Here is a 24,973-nt window from a genome sequence, read left to right as displayed (position 1 = left end):
ACTTAGCGCATATTCCAATAAAGAACATCCCTTCACTAGAAATCCTTTCTCTAAACGACAACAACAATATGGAAGAAGTCAATGCCAAACTGCAAACGATGATGCAGATGATGGAGGCACTGGCAAAACAACAAACAGAACATGCCACGTATTTCAGTCAAATTCAAACGCAAACAAATCAAACTCAAGAAAACGTTATCGCACATCAACCTATAAGTAACATCGACCAGCTATTCAAAATTCCAGACCCGATCAAAATGATCCCCATATTTGACGGCAATAGAAAACAATTAAGTTCGTGGCTGGAAACAGCAGAAGAAACCCTTAATGTATTAAAACCACATGTATCAGCTCAGCAGTTTAGAATGTACTTTACTGCGGTATCTAATAAAGTCCAAGGCAAAGCAAAAGACATTCTTTGCTTAGCCGGAAATCCGGACAAATTTGAAGATTTAAAGGAAATATTGACGAATGCGTTGGGAGATAGACACGAATTGTCAACATACAAGAGCCAATTATGGCATTGTAAAATGACCGAAGATATGTCTATCCATATTTACTACAAAAAATCCAAAGAAATAATTCAAAATATTAAGACTTTAGCAAAACAAAAAGATACATACAAAAATCATTGGGACGCCATTAACGAGTTCATTGAAGAGGATGCGCTAGCAGCCTTTATATCTGGACTCTCAGAACCGTACTTTGGTTATGCACAAGCTGCACGACCAAAGGATATTGAGGATGCATACGCATTCTTATGCAAATTCAAATCTAAACAAGTTGTAGCTCGAAACCTGAATCAAGACCAAAAATTCAACAAAAACAAAATATTTGAAAATAAATCCCAAGGATCATCAAATTTCAATCAAAATAAGAAACCTTTTATAAAAACCGAACATAAAGATACAACTGAACCAATGGACACAAAAACTACTCTGAGTCGGTTAACCATAAATAATCATGTAACGGAAGAAGAGGAAACTCAATCACATTTAAATTCAGAAACTGAATCTGATGAAGAAGTAGATCTAGATCTAAATTTTCACTTGGTCAACCCTACACAAAAAACAACCTAAATTACCTCCCATATTTAAAACTGAATCATCCTAAAACAAAAAAGCAGTTAAAAATATTAATCGATACTGGGGCAAACAAAAATATTATTTCACCAAACATAATAGAATCCGTTAAAACCGTACCGAATACACAAATCAGTAATGTTTGCGGAGTCAACAACGTCACTTCGAAAGGAGAACTCGATCTTTTCGGAAATACGTTTAAACCTTTGCAATTTTACGTAATGAAATTTCATTATTTTTTTGATGGAATTTTGGGGTCAGAATCCCTTGCAAAACTTAAAGCACAAATCAACTATGAGAATGAAACCAATAATGATGAAATTCCTTATTTTTCAGGTTCCGAAGATCTTGAAGATGATGCAGATTCCATTGCCAATAACTCCCCTGAATCCCATGATTCCCTTGATTCCCAAACTGTTCACTCAGCTGATGATTCAGCTAATAACTATATTCATTTCACGGAACGCCCTTTAAATTATTTCAAAAATCAGATAATATTCCGTATTTCCCGTATAGATACTATTATCCAAGAAACCCTTTTCCAGAACTACCATAGAACAATAGTATCTCAGAAAACCTACACAAAAGAAAATATCACACATCTTTTGAAAACCTTCCACAATGGTAGACAAACAGCCCTTATGGCACCAGAAAATCTTATCCAGACGGTACAGGAGTCCTTTAAAGAAAACTTCAATCAAAAAGGTCATTTCGTTTTTACTAACAATATGGTCGAAGACGTGCAAAATGAAGAAAGACAGAATCAAATAATAATAAATGAACACAATAGAGCTCACCGAGGTATAACTGAAGTCGAAGCCAAAATTAAAAGATCATATTTTTTCCCAAATATTTACTCAAAAATCAGAACCTTTATAAACTCATGTGAAATATGCAATACTCACAAATATGAACGCAGACCATTTAACATAAAAATTTCACCCAGGCCAATAACAGAAAAACCATTAGATAGAGTCCACATGGACATATTCATCATGGATAAATGCAGCTTCTTATCTCTAATAGATTCATTCTCTAAACATTTACAGTTAATAGTTTTGAAATCGAAAAATCTTGTACATGTGCAGAAAGCACTTGGAAAATATTTCAGCTCCTTTGGAGTACCCAGAGAAATTGTCACCGACCATGAAACCACTTTTCAATCAATTCAACTAAGAAATTTCCTTAGCCAGCTAGGGGCACAAATTCATTACGCCGCTTCGTCAGAATCGAATGGACAAATAGAGCGTACACATTCTACTATAATAGAAATTTTTAATACCAACAAGCACAAATTCAGAGGAATGGGTACAAAATCAATTGTAAAATTATCCGTTGCATTATATAACAACTCTGTACACTCTTCAACTAAATATACTCCAAATGAAATATTGTTCAACCAGAATAATATTGTTAACCCGGAAGAAATTATAAGAGACGCCCAAGAGCTATTCCTTAAAGCAAAATTGAACATGGGTAAAGCACAAAAACAAATGATTTCTCAAAATTCTAATAAGGAAGACCCTCCAATTATAAATGATGGGCAAGAAGTTTATGTTATTCCAAATATTCGCACAAAGACTCAACCCAGAGCCAATAAAACAAATGCAAATGAAGTCACAGACAGAACATTCAAAAACAACCGTCACATTAAAAGACATAAAAACAAAATCAAAAGACCGAAAAAAATGTAACACCATTTACTTTTATAACTTTTTGCTTCCAGATGCTTCACTACTTTATCACATTCACCCTCATTCTCACAAACATCTCATGTCAAGACCTAACTATCAGGAATCTTCATAATGATTTGATAATGATGCAAAAAAACAGCCTATGTAGAATTCAGACAGGAAATATCCGAGTTGTACACCCGATCAACCTAACAGACATAGAAATTACTATCAATCAACTCACAAATTTGGTGTATCGTAAACAAAATAATAACGCTTTATTTGAAATTAGTAAATACAAGATACGAGAATTGTACTCTAATTTTATGCAAATCAAACCAATATCGCACAAACGGTCCAAAAGATGGGACATCATCGGCACAGCGTGGAAGTGGATAGCGGGCAGCCCAGATGCTCAAGACCTACGGATAATCGACAGAAGCCTCAATGAACTTGTCAACGAAAATAATCATCAAGTAAAAATTAATCACCAAATCGGCAAAAGAATTTCGGAACTTACAACCACCATCAACGAACTAATCGAAAAACAACAAATCAATCAAATCATTCTCGATGAACTTGACGTCATCACCACCATACTGAACATAGATACACTCAACAAAATTCTAACAAGCGTTCAAGAAGCGATACTCTTTTCTAAAATGCACGTCACAAACAGCAGAATGTTATCTGGCAAAGAAATTCATCTGATCAAGGATATACTCAGAAATCAAGGAGTTCAGCTAGACATCCCGGAAGAAGCACTCAATTTTGTTACACCAAAAATGGCAACTAGCGAAAATACTTTACTCTACATATTACATGTTCCAGAATTGGAGACAGAAGAATCGACAATCATGCGAATCCACCCATTGAGTCAAAATGATTCGATTATTAAGACTTACCCTCAATTCCTTATCAAACAAGCAAAACAACTCTTCACCACTGCAAAACCAGACGACTACGTCCAAAGACACAGTTTTATCAAAGAATTCAAGGATCTGTGTATTTATCCACTCATCATGGGAACAGAGCCACAATGTCTCATGGAAATCAACGCAGAAACTACAACCAAACTAATAACCAATAACAAAATCCTTATCTCAAATGCAAAAAACCAAGAATTACGCTCAAATTGCGGTCCTAGCGACAGATACTTATCTGGAAATTTTATAGTATCGTTCTCAAATTGTACAATCGAATTTATGGACCAAAATTTCACATCTACCGAAAAAATAAGTGAAAGCGAGTCTATTCAAGGAGCATTACACAATCTGCAGATAAACAGCGAGATTTTGCAAAATCATGACGTTGCAAAAATAGAAAAAGCCACCCTTCTGAACAGACGCAAACTGGAAAAAGTATCTCTTCAACACGAAACCGACCAGATTTGGAAATGGAGTCTATTAGGAGGAACCACTCTGATGTCGACTCTACTATTCTTCACCCTTTACCTTATCTTCATTCATTTAAGGTTTACCCACAAAAGGACATCGAGGAAAACCCACCAAAGGAAGCCTGAAACCAAATCACCAGGACATGGTAACCAGGAGCTGAGTATCGAGGACGACACTTCTTCACCCCCCGGAGGAGTCACGACATGAACCAGCCACCACAGGTGCAACGTCACATGCACCGTCATCACCTTTGGATCGGACCACTGCCACGTGCTATGCAACGTCAACACCTTTATGCCCAACAGCCGGAATTGCTAGGTCAGCAGTTCAATTCTACAAAACCACCGGACTGACCGTGACCGGTGTTCAGTTTATTTTTATCCGTGTTTCATTGCGTTTCGGCTTAAGTAATAAAGTGATTTAGTGAGGAAAATCAGTTAAGTGTTTTTTAAAAAGCCCGAACCGCCAGCAAACCCAGGATTATATGTTTTCAATTGGCATATTTTCCTGACAAATGAAAAAATGCTAAGATTGTACCAATTTTAAAACCAGACAAAAATCCAGCATAAGCTTCTAGCTAACGTCCCCGTCAGTTTGCTTTCCTCCATCAGTAAACTTTTTGAAAAGGTCATTTTGAACAGAATGATGGTGCACATCAACGAAAATTCAATTTTGCCAATGAACAGTTCGGATTCCACCATGGACATTCGTCAACTTATACGTGTAACAAATTTAGTTCGTTCCAACAAATCTGGAGGCTATTCTACAGGTCTTGCTCTTCTAGACATAGAAAAAACATTCGATATTGGTTCGAAGGCGAACTAAACCTCAAAAATCAAAATTATTTTCTCCGAGTGGTAATATTTTTCCCAACTTCCTTAACGTGTAGGTGATTTAAATCCAAATTTTGAAGCAGATTCAATGAATTTTGAGTTTTCTACATCTATTTAAGTGAACCGCGGAAATGATTTTTCATCAGCGATTTATGAATTTAAAGAGAGCTCAAACCGCAACATTAAGTACACCTGAGTGGTATAAAACTTTTCATTAAATTCATACAAAGTAATTTAATGCAAAAAATCTTAAAAAACATAATATTTTTCATAAAAGTACCCTAAGACATTAGTAGCCCGCGAACGCCCGCGATGAGAATATGTTCATTCGAAAGCTTGAGACAAGAACTTTCAAAAAGGGTAGAATTTATTTTGCTAAAATTTGCGAGAGACCACTTTTGACGCGTTTAAAAATGTACAAAGCGCAATTTTAATTATTGCAATCGTAGTAGCCATGAATAGTAGCATCTCGAACAGGAACGAATAACTCGCACTTATCTATGCAAACCATATTTTAGTATTATACCTTAATTAGGTGTTGTTAACATCTCTATTCTATCTCTATCTCGATGTTCTACATTTCGATATCTCTCCGTTTGTCGATAATTTGTTCAGTCCCTTCATTCAGCATACATTATCACTCTCCAAATCTCGATATCCTCCTTATCTCGATATCTTCCTTTCTCAATGTGATTTTCATTCCCGATTTTCTCTCCGTATGTCGATATGCCCATTATCAAAGGTTACTAGACTAGATTTTAGAGATTCAAAACAATTTACGAAGATGAAATGACATCTCTTTGTTTTTAATTTTCTTGGTAACGGAGTGATTTTCAATCTAGTATTCGTTAAAAATTTGTTCTATGTCTCGATCTCTCCCTATCTCGATGGTCCCTTGATATCGAGATGTGTTTAAAAAAACTTAAAATACCTCATTGAGGTTGTTTGGGGGCAACGTGGCTCACCCTGAACTACATCCCTGAAATCGCTTGATAAGCGGGAGCGTTATTCTCTCATTTTAGCATCGACAACCAAAATCTGTATTTCCATCTTTTATAAAGCAAGTATCGTAATAACATGTTTATTTGTTTATTTGTTTATTTGTATATTGATCATCGTCTCAGATATTTCTATCGCTCAGACTGCGCATTATTCCTTGTTTCATCCTTAAACATAGTTTTACTAATATTAAAATCAAACACATAATAAACATCATTGAATAATCTACAACATTCTACAAACGGATTAAAAAAAGTCCTATGGCCGTAGTTCGGGATTCTTAAGAATTCAAATTCTCTCAATGATCTGGTTGGAGCATGGATTGGCATGTTAGTTGAAGAGTCCTGTAGATATGTTTAGGTTACCAATAAATGTAAATATGTGTATAGTTTCCTTAAAATATTGTGAATCCACACGCGACACATAACTGGAATCTATGAAATATGATGATGATGATTTGGTTCTACCATCTATTGTAGCAAGGCATCTGCCTATAGCACTGGAATAATCTGAAAAGCGATTTGATCAAGATTGTGCTGTTGTTCGTGAGCAGTCAGTCTCCTGTATGAAGGGTCAAAAACGAAGGTGCGGACCCGCAAGCAGAGACACATGCACGAAACCCGCGGCAGGGGAAAATAATCTCCTTCCAGAAGAAAGTTTTCACGAACAATTGTACAATCAAGCCCTCGATTGACAGAATACTCCCAATAGATGGGGTCGAATAGCCCGCCCTCAATCCACGAAATGTTAACAACAGGGAGGAGGCAGTCCCAAGCTCCCTGTCCAAATTGCTTCATTCGGGTGCTCTGGTGGTCCCTCCCAACCCAGTTAGATATGATATAAAAAGATAAATAAATACAATATAAATTAGAACAATCTCACCAAGTTTGTTGGAACCCCATGCAGATTTGTAACACTTAATGAACTGGATGAACTCTCCGATGACCAATGATGGTTTGATTTTTCTTATGGTTTCCTATTTACACTAAATGCTATACTGCACTCGCGAAACATTTCATTAATGATTGTTTTTACTTCACGCAAAATTGAAAAAGATTGAGATTTCTCACGCGCCATATAATTATTTTAGTTTATTTTCATACAAAAAGGGGTTCACAAATCCTAAAAAAAATGTTTTACGTAATCAATGGTCAGTCCCTTAATGGTAGGAAATGTAGATCTAAAACTACAAAATACTTATTTTGCATTTTTTTTATTCCGGATATCCTGTAATGTAACTACGAGCCACGTAATTCAACAAGGCGTTACAATGTCACATATAGCGTCACTCGTCGCTTATATGCAAATCACACGATGAACGCGTCACGCTTCGCTTGACGCGCCGCGTTGTTATGTCGTCGGCCTGCAGCTTTAGGTTGGGGCTAACAATCGGAAGGTTCTTGGCTCGAACCTCAATGTATGCTATTTTTACCTTTTTTATTGTGTCGATCATAAACGGATGCGCGACTCAGCATTTTTGGCATTTGAATCATGATTCCGAGCAATCAGCAACAAACACCTGACGCGTGTGTTGCGTTACGGCAATCTGACTCATGATATCATGAGTCTAAATCATGGTGTATTTTCATAAGATGAAAACACGCTGGAATCATGATATCATGAGTCATAATCTTGTTTTTGGATTCTGATTTCTACCCGTGTATGTCCACTGACACGCACTATCCGCTACTTTTTTGAGAAATTTCTTCCATATTATCGAGTACATTGCATTTAAAAACAGGAACCGCTTCCGCGCACGTTTTCGCCGCCCGAGCACCCGAGCTTCTAAGAAATCGAGTCGAAACCTTCCCCATCTCCTATGAAAAGCTAACCCCATTCGTGATGGGGGATTGACGGCCCAAATTCAGTCCATCGCAAGGAACCGCCAACCCCAACATTTGGTTATTGAGATCTGCTTGAGGTATTGAACTACTGGTTGACATTTGCCAGAAAGACCATTTCCCAGGAAAAGATATTACTTCTTCATTATGCTTTGCATGGCAAAACGTAGACGTGTAAAATTCTAAGAATTATAATGTTTTCCATCATACGATATATAATTTTTAACTTTTTGTTTGATAAAATGTTTAAACTATTTATGGTACCGTAAAACGGGATAACTTTGATTATGCTGGAACTTTGATAGTGCATTTGAGGATTTATATGCAAATATTAAACATTTACAAGATTTTAACATTTTTGCAACGCTTACAAACAATCTGTTCTACGATGTGTTCGAGTCATAATGAGTTCGTCACTTAACCATGACAGTCTAGTTATATTAGAATATGAATTCTGAAGAATGTTGAGCTGAGTCATTAGAGTTATATTGTTAAAATAATTATTAACGCTAAACTAGTCATATTTCAATCATAATTTTCTATTCTTTCAATGAAAGGCTGTTTTTTTGTTGTATCTCGATATTTCGCAAAAATCACTATTTAGTAATACATCAATTCGAGTAAACTAATTCGTGCCAAACGTCTCAGCCCTTTTTTTTCTCAGGTCAGCTATATAGCAGAAAAAGATAATCTTGATTTTATTTGGCGCAAACAAAGGCGCGGCCACGTTCGAAACCATGAGTAGGACAAACGTTGGCAAATATTTTGTGGAAAGAGAAGCTAAGAACAATTTTAACCTTATACCCTGGACTGGAAATTGAAAGTTACTATATTTAAGAAGCTCATAAGCAAAAAGGTGTACGTGCTATTTTTATCGGTTTTTAAATTAGTAGAGGAGACTACAGTTTCCAAGTGCTCAAACATTTTTTTCAGGAGATTTTTCCGCTCAACAGAAAAAAATACATAAATCTTTGGAGATTGGTTTGTTCTTTAGTGACTCCCATACAATTTGTATAAAATGAAAAATTGCGGAAATAATTAAAATAAATTTTCTCAAAACTAGATTTTTATCACTGACACCTCTGTGTTTCTAACCCCCTCATTTTCATACTTGTATTTGCCACAAGATTAAGAAAGCTTTTCGTCGATACTTTGCTAAGATAATAAAAAAAATCAATCTAATCTCGGGATAGTATTACACAGCATTAAATAAAGAAACTTTTCGAAAAACATTGGACCTAATCTCTATAGAAATTTAGTGAAGGAATAATCGGGGAAAAATTAGAGAAATTTGTAAAAACAAATAAATCTGATTGCTGATAAGATTGCATGGGAAAGTTTTAGATACGTTCAAAGAAATGTTTGGTAAAATTGCAGGAGTCATAGTTGTATGAAATGCTGCAAAAAATCCTTGAAAAAAAAAAGTTTTGTCCGAAGAACCCCTCAAACAATTTTGGATTTATGGGAGGAAACGTGGATGAATTCCTGAAGGAATCCACATGATAATTGGGCGGAATTCTTGTAGAGTTTCTTGTAAAAAATCTTAAGTTATTTTTCCAAACATTCTAGAACAAACCTTCGTGAATTTTCTAGCAAGAAATTCTGTGGAAGTCTTCTGAAGGTCTTCAAGAGCAACAACTGGAGCAAGATTAGTGGAAAATTTCAGGAGGAAATTCTAGGATAGTTTCAAGTCAAAACAAGTCAAAGTGATACCTGGAAAACAAATCAAAGTAAAACCTGAGGAAATTAATGAAGATAGTAGCTTTGGAGTTTTCAAAGGATTTTGGAGCGCATTATGGAGATATTCTTCTAAGCATACTTTGAAAAACCGCTGGGTGAGTTGGTAGAGAAATCTTTAGAAGAATTTCTGGAGAGATCACTAGAGGAGAAAGTAGAGACTTGCATTAAAATAGAGACCAAATCTCTGTACATAAACCTACTACCGTCGTTAGGTTTATTCATTGGATCAAGTTTTGTTATATTTATTAATTTTCCAACATGCATTATTGGAATAATCCAAAGTAATCTGTCAAATCCTACACTTCAGGTTAATTATCAGAACTCCAAGTCTCAAAGACTTTCTGTAAGAGCTGGTGTTCCTCGAGGCAGCATTTTGGGACTAATATTATACAATATTTTCACATCTGACTTACCCGAATTACCTCAAGGATGTTAAAAATCTTTGTTTGCTGCTGACACAGTCCTCTCCGCTAAATGACGAAGCCAGCGTGTCATCTGTAGTGGATTGCAAAAAAGTTTGAATATTTTTTCTTTATACTTGCAAAAATGGAAGATTTCTCCTAATGCTTTCAAAACTCAACTCATAATATTCCCACATAAACCAAAAGCTCTTTATTTGAAACCTTCAAGTAGACATGTTGTCACGATGAGAGGGGTTCCAATAAATTGGTCAGATGAAGTTAAATATCTTGGGTTCATGCTAGATAAGAATTTAACTTTCAAAAATCACATTGAGGACATTCAAGCCAAATGTAACAATTGTCTGTATTCACCTATTAACAATAGTCTTACATCCAACCGAAGATTGTAGGCGGTGCCAAGTGACCACCCCAAATTAGAAGCATAGTGTTGCTTAACCCTCTAATACCCAACCCCGCCTTTAGACGGGGTACACTTTGGAATTTTGTGTATATTTTCGTAGCTCGGAAATTAAAATGATTTTATTTTTGGCTTAAACCTTGACTCATAACACGCATATAAGAAACGTTTTTTATGATTTTTTAAAACTTATTTGTATTATTGAAAATTGTTTGAAAAATTGTATTCTTATATAACCTACAAATGCCTGGGATTCATTTAACGTGTATTATAAAAAATAGAAACTTTTATATTTTTCTACGATCAACCTATCACAGAAGAAGAGCCTGATGGTATTGAAAAAATTTCAAATATGTTTTTCCGTTAGTTACACGAAAAATAAAAAATGTTCCAGAAAAAATTAGAAAAATTATATTTTCAAAAGTATAGTAAAAACTCAAATTTTTATTATTGTCAAAAATCAGTAACCAGAAGAGGCTTCAAGAAAAAAATTAAAAGGATAGGGATGTTCAAAAATAAACATAATAAAAATCAAAAATCAAAATTCATAAATTTGCGAAGAAAAATAATTCATTGCCCAAACCGTGTTTAGAATGATTTTAAATAACGAAAAATAATATTTAGATCGAAAACAAAAATTTGGGTATTAGAGGGTTAATACAGTACACCTTTATATTTGAATGTAATGGTTGAAATGACGCAAATAAAGAAATTATGGAAGGAGCTTTCGAACAAACATCTTCCATTTCTCTTTTCCGTTAATGTTTACAGAATCACACTTCTGTGGAAACAGTTGATAATGATAATGACAATGACATTTGGAATTACCATTAGTAGTGTGAATTTGCATTATTGATCGCTCTTCCAGGGATCGGATTCAAGAGTGCTTCGCACATCGGCGTTCGATTCATTCATGCGCACAAAAAACGCAATATGCGCACATTGCACATAAATTGCCGTTTGTTGCACTGATTCCGCCCCGAACGCCGCACTGCAATTTTGCGATAATAAAGTTCATCAAATGTAAAACATACCGCCCGGCTAGTATGAGTGTGTTTATGTGCGGAGTGCAACCCGATTGGCACTGTTTAATTTTCCGACCATTGTGACTGACATCATCTCGCGCTCAGCTTACTAATATGGGATGCTTGCCCATGGGCAATATGTAAATTTTAAACATCCACTTAAAAGTAGCGATTTACCGCCACGCTGAAGCGAATTGTCTACTTTCTCGGGTTGTGCAAGTGAGTGCAGTGCGAGTTCAGCTACTAGAGTGTAATCGATTCGCTACGTGTGGGAGAGCTGTGCTGTGGCGTCCTGTATCCTCTCTTGCAATTTCGTTGAAATCTTCCCTTGTCCGAAACGATGCTAGGCGGGCGATTTTGTGATGATTCAATTTAGCGTTCAGGAGTTGGCGAATCAGCGTTCGTCATACCTATAGTGTGAGGTGACTGGCGCACGCGTGACAGTAATTTGGTCAATTGAAGGATTTGAACGATACATAAAATAGAACCCACTATTCAAGAAGACGTTTGCATATTATGAGCCTTGAAGTAACAAAACAGTTGAGGATGAAATGCGTAGAAGCCAAACCTCGAATGTTCGGGAGCATAAAACTAGAGATGCAGACAACCGATCGTGCTGAAAAATTGATCGATTGTTCATTCGCATATGTATATTGTTCATTATAAACAGAATAGGGTCGGTGTTTTTCTAGTCCCCTATAGTAGCACTAGTGGCTTTTTATAACCGTTTTGCTATAAATAGTTGCAAAACATTTTTTGATATAAAGATCAGGAGCTGTTTATTTAGATACCGTAAATTCGGGTGAAATTGATCACCGTGTCACACCATTTTATTTCTTCGTAATGGAGCTCAAATATCAATGTAATCTTCATTGAATGAACTATGTTTGTAGTAATTATTGTCCATGTGTGTGTTGTGAAGTTTTGTGCGTTAAAGAATATTCATTTAAATGAAAAAAATGTAAACTATATGTACGGTGTAGTTTTGATGAACATCCATAAACTTCTAGTTCTAGACAAGGATATGAACATGGTATCAACCTGAAAGTGTGTGAGGGTGCTCAAAATATATCCTCAAATTATAGCATTAAACCTTGAACCAATTTGCTCATTTGGTCATAATAATTGATTATCTGGTAGACATAAGGAAATTCAATTTGTAATTGCCTTCATTTAGGCGTTTCCCGCGTAGTTCTTGAAAGTTAACTGTTCATTATTTCCATAAATATTGTATTGTTAATAATTCAACAAGCATATTCGGATTCAGGGAGCTCGAATTCATTAAGAAGCGTTGTTTCAAAAACTAACAATAATCGCATTGACAAGCGATCAATTGCACCCTGAAATGGTCTCCCCCCATTTTTTTAGAGATGATTTTTAGCACTGAAATTAAATTTGTTGGACAATTTCGGTTCATGAGCCAAAGAGGCTCACCGTCGTACTTATTTTTCTGCATTCAGTTGTTTGACATTCTCAACATTGTAGAAAACAGACAAGAAAAACTGTGAAAAATTATCGATTTCACCTGAAATTACGGTACCATTGGTACCAGTTTGGTTTTGCTAGAAAAATGATCGAAATAGTTTTGCTTAAAATTTAAGCTCCCCTGCACCTATTGTAGACTTATTGTTCCTATGGTAGCACTACTGAGATAAACTATTTTAATATAATCGAAGAATTAAGAAATTTTTTACGTCGTTCGAAAGTTTTTGATCAATTCTTCAAAGGAAAAATATGAAAGTTTTATAAAAATACGCTTTTGATTTGTGTTTGATCTTTTCCGTGAAGCTAGTGCGTGAATTGAATGTCTTTCTACTGCAAACCTCAACATTTCTCTACACTTCAAAACCTCAAAATTAGTTTAGGAGCCATAGTTAATCTTGTCACGTGCTCGATGCAAATTTAATTGATGAAATGCGAGCCGTTGTATTAATTGAATTTGTCATTATTGCTATAATATTTACAAACAAATTAAGTTTTGACATTTGATTTATTTCGATTTAAGAATTTGAGAAGATGCTGTAATTAAGTTATAAAGGTGATATAATTACTATTGTGGTACAAAACAATAAATTATTTGAGAGTAGATTGAGAACATGCTCCAAGGATGTGTTATTGACGCATATCAGGCATTGCAGAATTCGCTCTCATTTTATTTTGAAGCACGATCAAAGCAAGCGAAGAAAAACATCCCATCTGTTGCGATCCACGATCGACAATGTATCGCCAGTTGTAACTAGTCTGATAAATAGGAGCAGAGAAAGGGAGCCCCAAAGAGAGAGCGATGATAAAATCCATTTTACTCTCTCGTTTACCGTTGGGGGTAGGTGTTTTACTTTTCTGGCACGATAAACAATCCCCGAACTTCCGATTACAATAGTGTCCCCCAAGTTTGGAGCTTGTTGAAAGCTACAGAGCTCATTTTTGGCCCCAATATGCGTCGTACCGAAGTGCTTCTTATTGCAAAGTTTCAGACAATTCGGCCGAGAAAAACCCCCATGCCAAAGTGAATCATGGAAGTGCCCAAGTGGTTCTGCACCCTATATTATAAATATTTTTATATTTCATGTATACCTGTTATTGAGCTGTGAACCTCTAAATCCAAGCAATATTTTTTTGGTTAGAATTGATACATACAACATTACTGGCTAAACATTTGAAATTTAAAAAAAAATGCTAGCGAGTAAGAAATGCCTTAAACTTTAGATAAGGGATTGGTTATAGGGTTTGGATGTTGGATAATTTTAATAATGAAGCAGTAATTTATGGAATTAATATGACGAGTACAATTTTAAGTTAAAGGAATATATTATTAATTTGGATATATAACTCATACACATGAACCGTTGTAAATATTTTCCAACGTCACTGTAAGCTTCGTGCCACATTGTTTTTATTGTGGATCAAAACAAATCTAACTAAAATAAAAGATTCCTTGGCAATTTTTTATTTCTGTTTCCAATTATTTTACTGGCGCATGAATTATTGGAGTACAATTAAAAGTTGCACCATAGATCTTCAACCGCATTGGAAACATAACGACCATTGATAAATATGATGTTTTATGGATTTTCATTATTTGATGGTTTGACAGAATTAAGAGTCTCCATCAATGGAATTATTTTTTGGGGTTCAAGTAGCCATAACAAATAAAAACATTTTTTTTCTACAATCACATGCAAAACAAAGTGATTAGAATTGATTGTGAAAAGTTTGATACACAAATGTTTTTCTTCAGTTTAAATCACTTGAAAATAGCTACATTACAACAAATACATTATGCTATGATATAAGTGTATTTTTAGTTACATCACTTGCATTATACTTGATTACAGCCTGGAGAAGGCGAACAGAAAATCAACAAGCAGCCAGGCTGCTGTCAAATTTAAATTTTCATAAAAGTGATCAGAGTAGGCCTCGAAATGAAGGTCACGATTCCGACACGCTTAGACATTGTTATACAATTTATGTAACATAAAGACCGCCAACTGTTAAATAATTTTTTTGCTTAGTACAAATTATGCATCAGTCTTGTACAACTGCTCAAAATATGTTTCTAACTATCATACGGCCAGAAACTTTCTGATTAAGCCTATTCATTGGATTAATTTCCTGCATTGAACTGATGGAGCTTTGTGTGAAGTATTTTAAGTACAAATGTATTTTGAATGTGGTTTTCCTACGAGACAAGCAAACACACAACGGTTAGCACTCGTGGAAAAGATTGTGTTCAATTCGAACAACCTAAACCTTTGAGTCCGCACGACCTGGATTACAACATATGCAAGTAGTTGGAATATGCATGTATTTTGTTAGTGTTAACTGCTGTCAAAAAAACTTTATTATAACTTGTTACTGTTTTAAACTTAATTGATATTTTTATTATGTTGAGAGTACGTTTATAGATCGTTGATTAAACAAAATCTTAGTTCTTTGATTGTATTACGAGAGATCTATAAGATGTTATATAAACCGCCGCTTTTGTAGCTCTACGAGTGTTTGATTTTTAGTCAGGAATGCTAGAAAATACAATCAAACTTGCATAAATTGTGAATTTTAAACTATTATATAAGAAGTTGTGTTACTTGGGTAGCTCAGAAATTATTACTATATGGAATCCATTTATTTGTTATGACGTTCTATACCTCAAGATACTGATGATTCAGAAGAATGATCACTTGAGCAAAGATGCTCATTGAATACAGAGCTATACGCTGCATGCCTGCCTAATTCAATAAACTGCCCCTAGGAGGCACTGTTGAGCATCAACGATTTCAAACTTATATATCTCAAGTTTGAGTTACCTATGTTAGAAGACTAGTGTCTTTGGCAAAGTTGTTCATTTGTTTGACGGCTACAAATTTCTTGGTTTAGTTGGTTCCAAATTTAGCCAGTACAAGGAGCTAGGGAGCATTAAAATCAAAATTCATATATTTCAGGATGCAGATCAAATAAGGGACCGTTCAAATATTACGTAACGCAACAGGGGGAGGGAGGGGGTCTTACATAGTGTTACGGTCCATACAAAAATTTAAAATTTTCCATACAAAAGCTGTTACGTGGGGGTGGGAGGGGGTCTGAAATTGACAAATTTTGCGTTACGTAATATTTGAATGAACCCTAACAGACTGATGTTTTCAGGGAAGTTACTAGTTAAGCTAAGAAAACCAAGATTAACATACACAGCAAAAAAATATGAATTTTAAACGATATGTAAAACGATTAGCTTTCAAATATACACGAATTGAAATCGGAATACGATTGAAAATTAAATCAAAATACATGCACATATTTAGAGCATTAAAAAGCATCGAAAAATCAATTTGTATCAATGTAAACTTATCTCGCAATGTATTTTTCAGTGATTGGTTGAAAAATGAATTCATGAGCATTGAATTTTGAAGTGATGTAAATTGAATTTTCAATCAACGTGTAAAATTAAAGCAACATTCGTTGAAAAAACAAATATGGCGTGCGCGCTGAGCCATGCGCCAGTTTTCACCTCCTCGTCGAACTGATCGCGTCGTTTCTGTCCGCAAAAAAAAAATGTCGTTCGAAATTGTGTGTAAGTTTTGTGCCGCTGTTTTCAGTGATCTAGAACGTTTTATCTATCACACGCGAGTGCACAAATTCCAGAAGTCCTTCGAATGTGCGATTCCGGAGTGCGGATTGCGGTGCAAATCCTTCGAATCGTACAAAAAACATCTCCGCCAGCAGCATCTTTACTTGAAAACCCCTCGCGTTTTTCGTTGTTCAGTTTCATCCTGCGATTGCGTTGTGCAAAGTGTGAAGCTAATGGCCAAGCATATGGCCAAACACTTGAAATCCGGCCAGCCAGTGTTCTGCCCATTTGGGTGCATAAATAAGAAACCATTTGTGACCGCGAACAGTATGCGTATACACAACATGTATTTTCATCGTAACGAGAATGTCCGGATGAAATACAGTGACCACGTAGTCGACAGTGACGTCCCTCCCGAGGTCCCATCAATCTCGGAACCGCTCTCAGTTGACGAATCGTGTGAACTTGATTGCCGCGACGTGTTGTCTCAGACCGAAAACTTGGAGTCCTTAATAAACATATTTGGAAACTTGTTTCTTAAACTTTTATCCAAAAATCACGTGACAGAAACGGCAATCCAAGAAATAGTTTTGGCCTTAGGGGAAGCTGTTGTCACGCAAAACAGCTACCTTAAAAATTGCTGCGCAACATTGGAAAGTGTGATCCGGGAAAAAGTGGACAGTGGGATCTCCCTAGCTGATTTGATACAAAAATTCGACAAATCAAATATTTTTGATGTCATGTTCGGAAGCAATGGATTGTTCAGGTCTCCGTATATGAGAAAAAAATATTATCGGGAGAATTATAGATTTGTTCCTTCCATTGAAATACCTCTCCAAAAGGACAATGAGCATAAAGATGGAATTTATCATTATGTTCCAATATTAGAAACATTGACATCCATGCTCAATGATCCCCAAATTTACGACGCAGTGTTTCGGGAAAAACTCAAAGTCCCAGGATTCCTCACAGATTATAACGATGGAATCAAATTTAAATCCAGCACATTTTTCAGTGGCAAAACTATAAATATCTTCCTCTACCAAGACGCCGCCGAGGTAGTTGTCAATGCTATTGGCAACGCCACATCACGGTACAAACTACTGTGCGTGTATATGGTAGTAGGCAACCTCGACCCATATCTGAGATGCAAAACTGAAAACGTCCAGCTGGTTCTTGTAATTGTAATTGCTCAATCCACACCCTGGCAGACAATTATCCGCCCATCTAGACACGGGCTGGGTGAGGACCTACCAAGCCTCCCCCGTTAACATGTCCTATACCGTTTAGCACACCGGGATCTTCCACAAGCAGGCGCCGGAATTAAAGCGGTCCCACAAGCTTCAGATACATTAAATAGATTTAGTCCCTCTGGCACTAAACCGAATGGCGCCCTCCGCTTCACCACTAGTACTGCTTCCCCACACGCCAAGCACAATATCGAAAGTAGTGCGTTGTATAGCAAATACAGTACACCACCTCCGACACTATGCCAAATGTACAGGAAAAACAGCACCAGTAAGAAAGCGGAAGGCGCACCACTCGGTTCAGTGCCAGAAGGACTATAAGTATAACGAAGAAGAAACGAAAAGATAGTAGAGTTGGTTCGGTTATTTGATTGCTGAAACGAAAAAAAACAGAAAAAACAGAAACAAAGTGTTAACATTAAAACGGGGTTTTATAATTGATAAATGTATCGATAGTTTCTCATCTGTTACGTTTCCTTATCGTAGCGCTGTCGATTTTTCCATCTCCAGGGTGTTCGTCTCCGCTCGAGCAATGAGGACCATGATGAAATGAGAATATAAAAATGTGAGCATTAGTGTTGATCTAGTAATAGATTAATTTAAACTGCTTTTCATGTGCTAAGTAACTTGTAAACTCCTACTCAATTATGTTTTGTTGGCCTACACGTTTTATTTAGATACAATTTTTATTTAGAAAACTATTTGGATCCGAGATTTTAGGTGCAGATTGAGCATGTTTGATAAAACAAGCATCCTGTTTTCAGTTGAAGAATGTTCAAGAAGTTGATGATTCTGTTATTTATACTGGCTACATACAAGAATTCACTATTGATGTAATATATGGATATTGAAAGTTCCAACGCGCGATTATAATACTTCAGTTTTCGTGCTGTTGTATTGGTGTAAGTAGTGGGAAACCAATCAGTTTGGTGATTCTAACGGTAACAAATAGCAAGACGAAAGGAAAGTTGATAATCTATCATCATTATGATTTCAGTCCTAATTTCATGATCCGTTTAATAAATTCCGCGTATGATTCGGCAATTTTAACAATTTATACATGTGTATTCGAATAAAACAGACTACGGGCATTTATTACCTGTTGCAAGGTTCCTAAGTGATCAGATATTTATCATTTTCTACAGCCTAATTTAATAATACCTACATTGGGTTGTAACAAAAATTTGATCTTGGGATGTTGATTTGCCTCCTAATCATAGTTTCGACAATAGTCACATGCTTACTATCCCTTATGGCAGTGTTGTTGATTCTATTGTCTATCGCTCATCAGTTTCGCGCCACCCGGCAGGGACTTGGTCCTATGTACCCAATACTCTGCTGTGTCTTAACTTCACGCAATACATTCTGTAGATGTGTGATACAGTTTGCGGAATATTATGATTTATCACTTCGTTCAGATGGAAAATTCTGTTATGGTACCATATTCACATATCAGATAACTCCCACCTGGAACGATGTAATACATCGGAGACATGTAGATTCAGATGTATGTAGACGATCTATGCCTAGTTCGGCTCTGATCGACAGGCAATCAGTGTATTCAGTTTTTCAACTAGCTTGAAGCGATGAACGTATCAAGACAAGCTCTCCACTATATCTGCTAGCAATCACCGGTCGTCGATAGACATTTCGGTTCTTTTCTGCTAAAGAAAGACCCGATTGTATGCCAAAGACTATGGCTCATGCTTTTCAATACAGCTGGAAAAACAAGAACTACACCCAGCACCAAATAGTACGTAACTATGAGGCGGACCGGAAGGTTTGATAAGCAATCCCCACCTGAAAACGTCCAGCTGGTTCTTCTCTGTAAAAATAAAGACTTTGCTTATTTCGGCGGTAATTGCATATTTCGTAGGCTCGTGGAAGATATTAAGATATTGGAAAATGATGGTATTACAGTACATGGCGGTGGATTCCAAGAAACAATAAGAGGGTCTATATTCACCACAATGAATGACAACTTGGGGGCCCACCAAATAGGAGGCCTAGTTGAGAACTTTTCAACGAGCTCTCACTTTTGCCGAACCTGCTATATTGACCACAAATCATTTCGAAGTGATTGTCTCTATACAGCAGAACTGAGAACACCAGAGAAGCACGAGAATGATCTGAAAGAAATTGAAAATAATCCGGCATGCATTCCTTTCCGGGGTGTGAAGGTTTCGTGTATTTTCGATGAACTAAAATATTTCCGTATGTTTAACTTTGGGGCGGCTCCATGTGTCGCACATGATTTATTTGAAGGGTGGATCAATAATGATCTCTTTCTCATACTAAAACGCCTCTGTAAAGAGAAACAACTAACAGCATTATATATTCAGGGAAGAATCAATGAAGTTTGCCATAAATTGAAATTGAATACGAAAATCTCAATTGATTTTACGAGGAAATCAAAAAACATAAAGGCAAAGGCTTGTGACATTTGGCACATAGTCCAAATTATTCCATTCGTATTACTTAACAAACCAGTAAACTACAATGACCCATTAGTATCGATGCTAATGTTGATAAAAAGTATTACGGATATAGTTACATCTACAGTAATCTCTGAAACCCAAATACACCTTTTGCGATCGCTGATAGCGGAATATATGGAGCTCAGAAAATCCCATTTCGAAGTACCCCTCAGACCGAAACACCACTTCACCAACCATTATCCTCGACTCATTTCGTGGCTCGGACCTCTCATGTCCTATTGTACCTTGTATTGTGAAAGGAAACATTGCTTTTTCAAGCGAGCTCTGCGAAGCACTTTGAATTTTAAAAATGTTGTAAAATTTTGTGCTGAGCAACATCAATTCTACCAAGCTTTATTGGGGCAAGGAAATGATCGCTTTGAAAGACAGCTTGTAGTAACAAAATACATCGAAAGCTATAAGGATCTGCCTGAGGTAATGCAAACGGAGCTTAAGAAATACGATCTTCTGAGAGACGAAGCCATGTATGCTGAAGCAGCGTCGTACTGCGGTTATGAGTATCAGACAAGCGATTATCTATTCCTCGAACGTGATGAGTTTGGAGAACAATTCTATGTGGTTCAAATCCAGCTCTTGGTATTCAACAAAATAAGTAAACAAGTCGTAATCTTCGGACAAAAGCTATCGGTTCGAAATGCTCATGAAAAAGGAATTATGGAGAATCACATGCAACTGTTTCGAAAAATATAAAAGATTTCATGGATCGGGCGCCTTTGAAAGCATTTGGAGAAAACAATAAGCTATACTTGTTTATTAAGCACGCAATCCCACTGATTTAACTAAGCTTGAGATCCAGTAGAAAATCGAAAAGATATAAAAATGGCTGATAAACTCAAAATTTACAAAGTGTGTGATGTATCCCGTCTCCATCGGTTGGCTTTGCCTGCTTTTTCTACCGTTGCCAGTTTGCTAGAACAAGGTAAGTGTCATACTGTATACATTCCCAGTATTATATCTTGTACTGCCGCTATTCACATAGCTTTCTCATGTATACAGGAAATTGCTTAAACATGGGACAATTATGCAAATAGTCGCAGTATACCTGACAAAACAGCTGAATACGTTAAGTCTATTAATTAAAACATATTACTTTACTATCCAATTTCAAGGTTCAGCAGCATTTGGCAAAACTATTCAATCTGTGTTCACCGAAGCTGATGGATGCAGAATAATGACAGACCTAGCTTTGACCGCATTCGAAAACAACCTTCTGATGTTGTCAGGAGAGAATGAAGCATGGACACCAACTTCATTGCAGTTCACGAATCATAGTTCAGATTTCGATGGATCTGGTAAGTCAAGTTTAAATGTCTTAATTATTATAGCAAACTGTTTAAGCTGAAAATGTAATCGATTGATCAGCTGGTGATGATCAATCGATCAAATTTTCAGCGCAGGGCTTTATTTCGTTTTCCAAATTTGTGCTCTTGTAAATTTGAGCTGTGGCTTCGATTCACCTTTACCTTAAGCGTTGTTATGATTAACGATGAAAATCATTCAAGAGTTACGTCTGTTTGTCTGAGGTTTTCGCTAAGCATGTAATTCTCTATCGTTTCGTAACGACATTTAAAACAAACTTGTAGAGGAGATATTGAGGTGGGGTTTGGGTAATTTGAAATAGAGCCATTTGGCATAACAAGTTTTCATCAAAAGCAGCCAGATTTTTTAAAAAGATATTTTATTCAAGTTATACAATGTTAAACACCTATAATTATTATTTTGATTGGAAATACGTAATAATTCGGAGTATAACAAATGTCATTAGGTATTTCAACATCTAACTAATGAATATATAATGTTTCTAACGTACACACTCTGTCACAGTTTTAGCAATTTTCTTCACGAAATCAACCTAAAATCATTTGTACATCGATGAGCTCTCATTTGTCGATCATTTTGGTAACTTACAGCTTTAGTTATTCATGTTCTTTATTGGAAAGAAAATATGCACATGTGAAAACTGAGTACAGCAATCCCTCTATCTACGTGCATATCACCCACTAACCTCCCACCCCCGGTCAACCAGTCAGTGATTTACGATAGCGATCCATACCGATTTGTTCTGAATCGTTGGCGATCGCCATCGTTAGACAAAGATCTATGAAGACATCGGAAAACTGGTTGGTCGGGCCGTGCTTTCTCAGTGGTAATGAATTGGAATGGCTTATATTTTCTTACACAGTTAGAGGCTAATTGAGACTAGTGAATCCTTCATATAAAGGATCACTAGTTGAGACCTGAGACGAGACTCGCGAAGACGGTCTTCTTTTTCTGTGATTGCTGAGTTTTTTCTTATTCCACTTTGTGTTTATACCAATTATGCGCATGCTGTTCAAATCCTCACATGAACCTCTCAGCAAAAAATGATTGAGTTTGCATCACATCGAATCATAAATAGCCGTTTGAGTGAAATTTCATGCCAGCAAACGTAGCAGACATTAGAAATAATTAATCTTCTGCTAAGATTTATCAGCAACTTTGGAAAAAACTGCTCCGCCGACTGAGGGTTTTAATAACAGTTTACTTTGAACACAATACTTTTCACTTTTTCAGCCTTTAAAACGGTGGGCTGCATTTGACGTTTCGTGAGAGGGGAATCTGGGCTGCATATGACGTTGATATTTTTTCCTCTTCGCGAGTCTCTCTCAGGTTGAGACCTACTTGTGCCAAAAATTAGATTTACAGTTAGGTCTCCAATAAGACGGTGCCAGTCACTTTCCTCACACGGCAATATCTCATTAAATATTAGAATGAAGTTGGTTTTAGCTTGTGATTGACACATACAATGAGATTATTGCCTGCCGAATTTCATCTTAATCGACTATGTTCATTCGCCATTTCGACAACTGAAAAATGGTGGTGGGTGTCAGCGTCTAGTACGAGACCTGACTGTATTTGATTAGAAAACACCTGAGATACGGAGGTGGGAGGCGAGTTAGTAGTACCAGTTGAACTCTCCTACATAAAGGGATAGCTGTAATGGCTTGAACAAATGATTTTTTCTTCATTGTTGATTTGTGCTTTGAACATGCTAGTATTTCACGAAAATCGCGTAGAGTCAACGGATCCAAAAAAAAAGTAGTCGCTCAGCATTACACTAAAACCAGTCTATATTCAAACTCTGACTGAAACATCCCAACATACACAGCATTCACCGAACTTATCCTTCAACTTGTACATTCAGAGCATAGCACAGAAACATAATTAATGTACCTTACCACCACGTTAACGTTTGCGCTGAAAATTGCATAAATTGTTAAAATTCGAATCACAAAATTACTGAAACAAGTCGTACAATAAGAAGTAAATATAAACATCGTTCTCACAGCCTTTTTTCATGACATGTCTCGCGTAACTACTCTGAAGAACAATAATAAATTCGGACTACACTGCACGCACGGGGAATTTTTTTAATCTCAATTTCGATTAACACTTTGCCCAAAATTAGTCATTTCAAGACCAACAATTGAAAAGGCCTCGTCTCCAAAAAGTAAACAAAGAGAAAAACGCAATCTTGTTGTGTCAAACAATAAATTAAATTTATATTATAAATTTAAGCATTGTATGTTATTTTATCGTCCAGAAAGTCGCTACACAAAATGATTTACAGCAATGAATATCACAGCGTAACAAAAAAGACATTTTTGCTTGTCTCAAGAACCAAATTATATGTCTCTAGTAGATTTGGGGTTGGTTAATCTGACGCCGTTTTCAGAAATGTTCCAGCACGTCACAATTTTTAGCTACAGGTCGCCAAAGTTGAATAAAACACTGGTTTTAAGAATGTTTAAATAAAATTTAAAGTATGATTTATCAAACTTTTTTTGTGATCTTAACCACCAATCATGCAAAATAGGACTTCAACTTTCATTAGATATATTTTGGTTGAAATTGCGCGATTAATTTTAGATTAACTCGATTTTTTTAACATGCTTGCAGTCTCCATACAAAATTCTTCGTTCCTCTTATATGGCACAATACAATACTTTTCTAAACCATCAAAAATAACTTATGAGCACCGACAATATTATGATCTCTTATGATAAGTGTTGTTTAACACATGAAGTTTGAATTATGTGGCAAATTATGCAAATAAATTGCCATACAAGCTGTCAAACTTGCATGCAAGTTGACTGATATAGGCAAATTTTGCATTTTCAACAGGAAATATCTCAAAAACAAGACGTGCTATGATATTTCAAAAAACGGCAATGGACTCAGCAATCCTTAGTTAAGTTAATAGCGGTATTTTGATGTTTGAGACAAATTCGTGTTCCGTAGTGTATTCATTGCTATCATTTTTGCCAATCATTTTTGGCTATGCAAGACGCTGTTGAGCCCAATAGGACGATATTCAAAACTGAAAAGGCAATAGATGGCACTTATTCAGTGGTAGTAAAAACGAAATTCTGAAGCAAAGAAAGCACCACGGAAGATGAACTAAACACAAAAAGTTATGTATTCACTTTACACTTGATTTCTTATCACTACTTTTTTGATCCAGGTTCCTAATTGCAAGTAATTTACGTTTTTCATTATTTTTCATACGTTTTGACAGTTCTCCGACTACCATTCCTCCATGCGCTTGTGTTGGAAGTTTGAGAAATTTGAGAATCCAGCGTAGCACGATCAGTGGGTGAAATACAAACAACAGTGTCGTCGCTCGGCGGCCAGTGAAAGAAACTGAATGTTCGAAAGGTTGGTGCCTGTACTTTTTGCCGCTGGCGCCAACTGTTGGCGGTTATGAACGAAATAAA

At 36.2% G+C, this 24,973-nt stretch overlaps 1 protein-coding gene and 1 long non-coding RNA gene across 2 annotated transcripts in view; both read right to left on the bottom strand.

Annotated features, from left to right (window-relative positions):
- Positions 1–24,973, bottom strand: part of LOC110676862 (collagen alpha-1(IV) chain) — a 199,147-nt gene that overhangs the window by 129,833 nt on the left and 44,341 nt on the right. The gene's annotated exons all lie outside the window — the stretch shown is intronic.
- On the bottom strand, positions 22,428–23,605 carry LOC5569860. Its single transcript, XR_002500783.1, has 3 exons — positions 23,512–23,605; positions 22,874–23,453; positions 22,428–22,453 (listed from the first exon to the last, which is right to left on the bottom strand). It is a non-coding gene; the product is annotated as an uncharacterized LOC5569860 (long non-coding RNA).

This window comes from Aedes aegypti, chromosome 2 (assembly GCF_002204515.2).
Source record: "Aedes aegypti strain LVP_AGWG chromosome 2, AaegL5.0 Primary Assembly, whole genome shotgun sequence".
Taxonomy (NCBI): domain Eukaryota; kingdom Metazoa; phylum Arthropoda; class Insecta; order Diptera; family Culicidae; genus Aedes; species Aedes aegypti.
The sequence above is the reverse complement of the archived record's forward strand: the minus strand, read 5'-3'. Positions and strand labels throughout refer to the sequence as shown.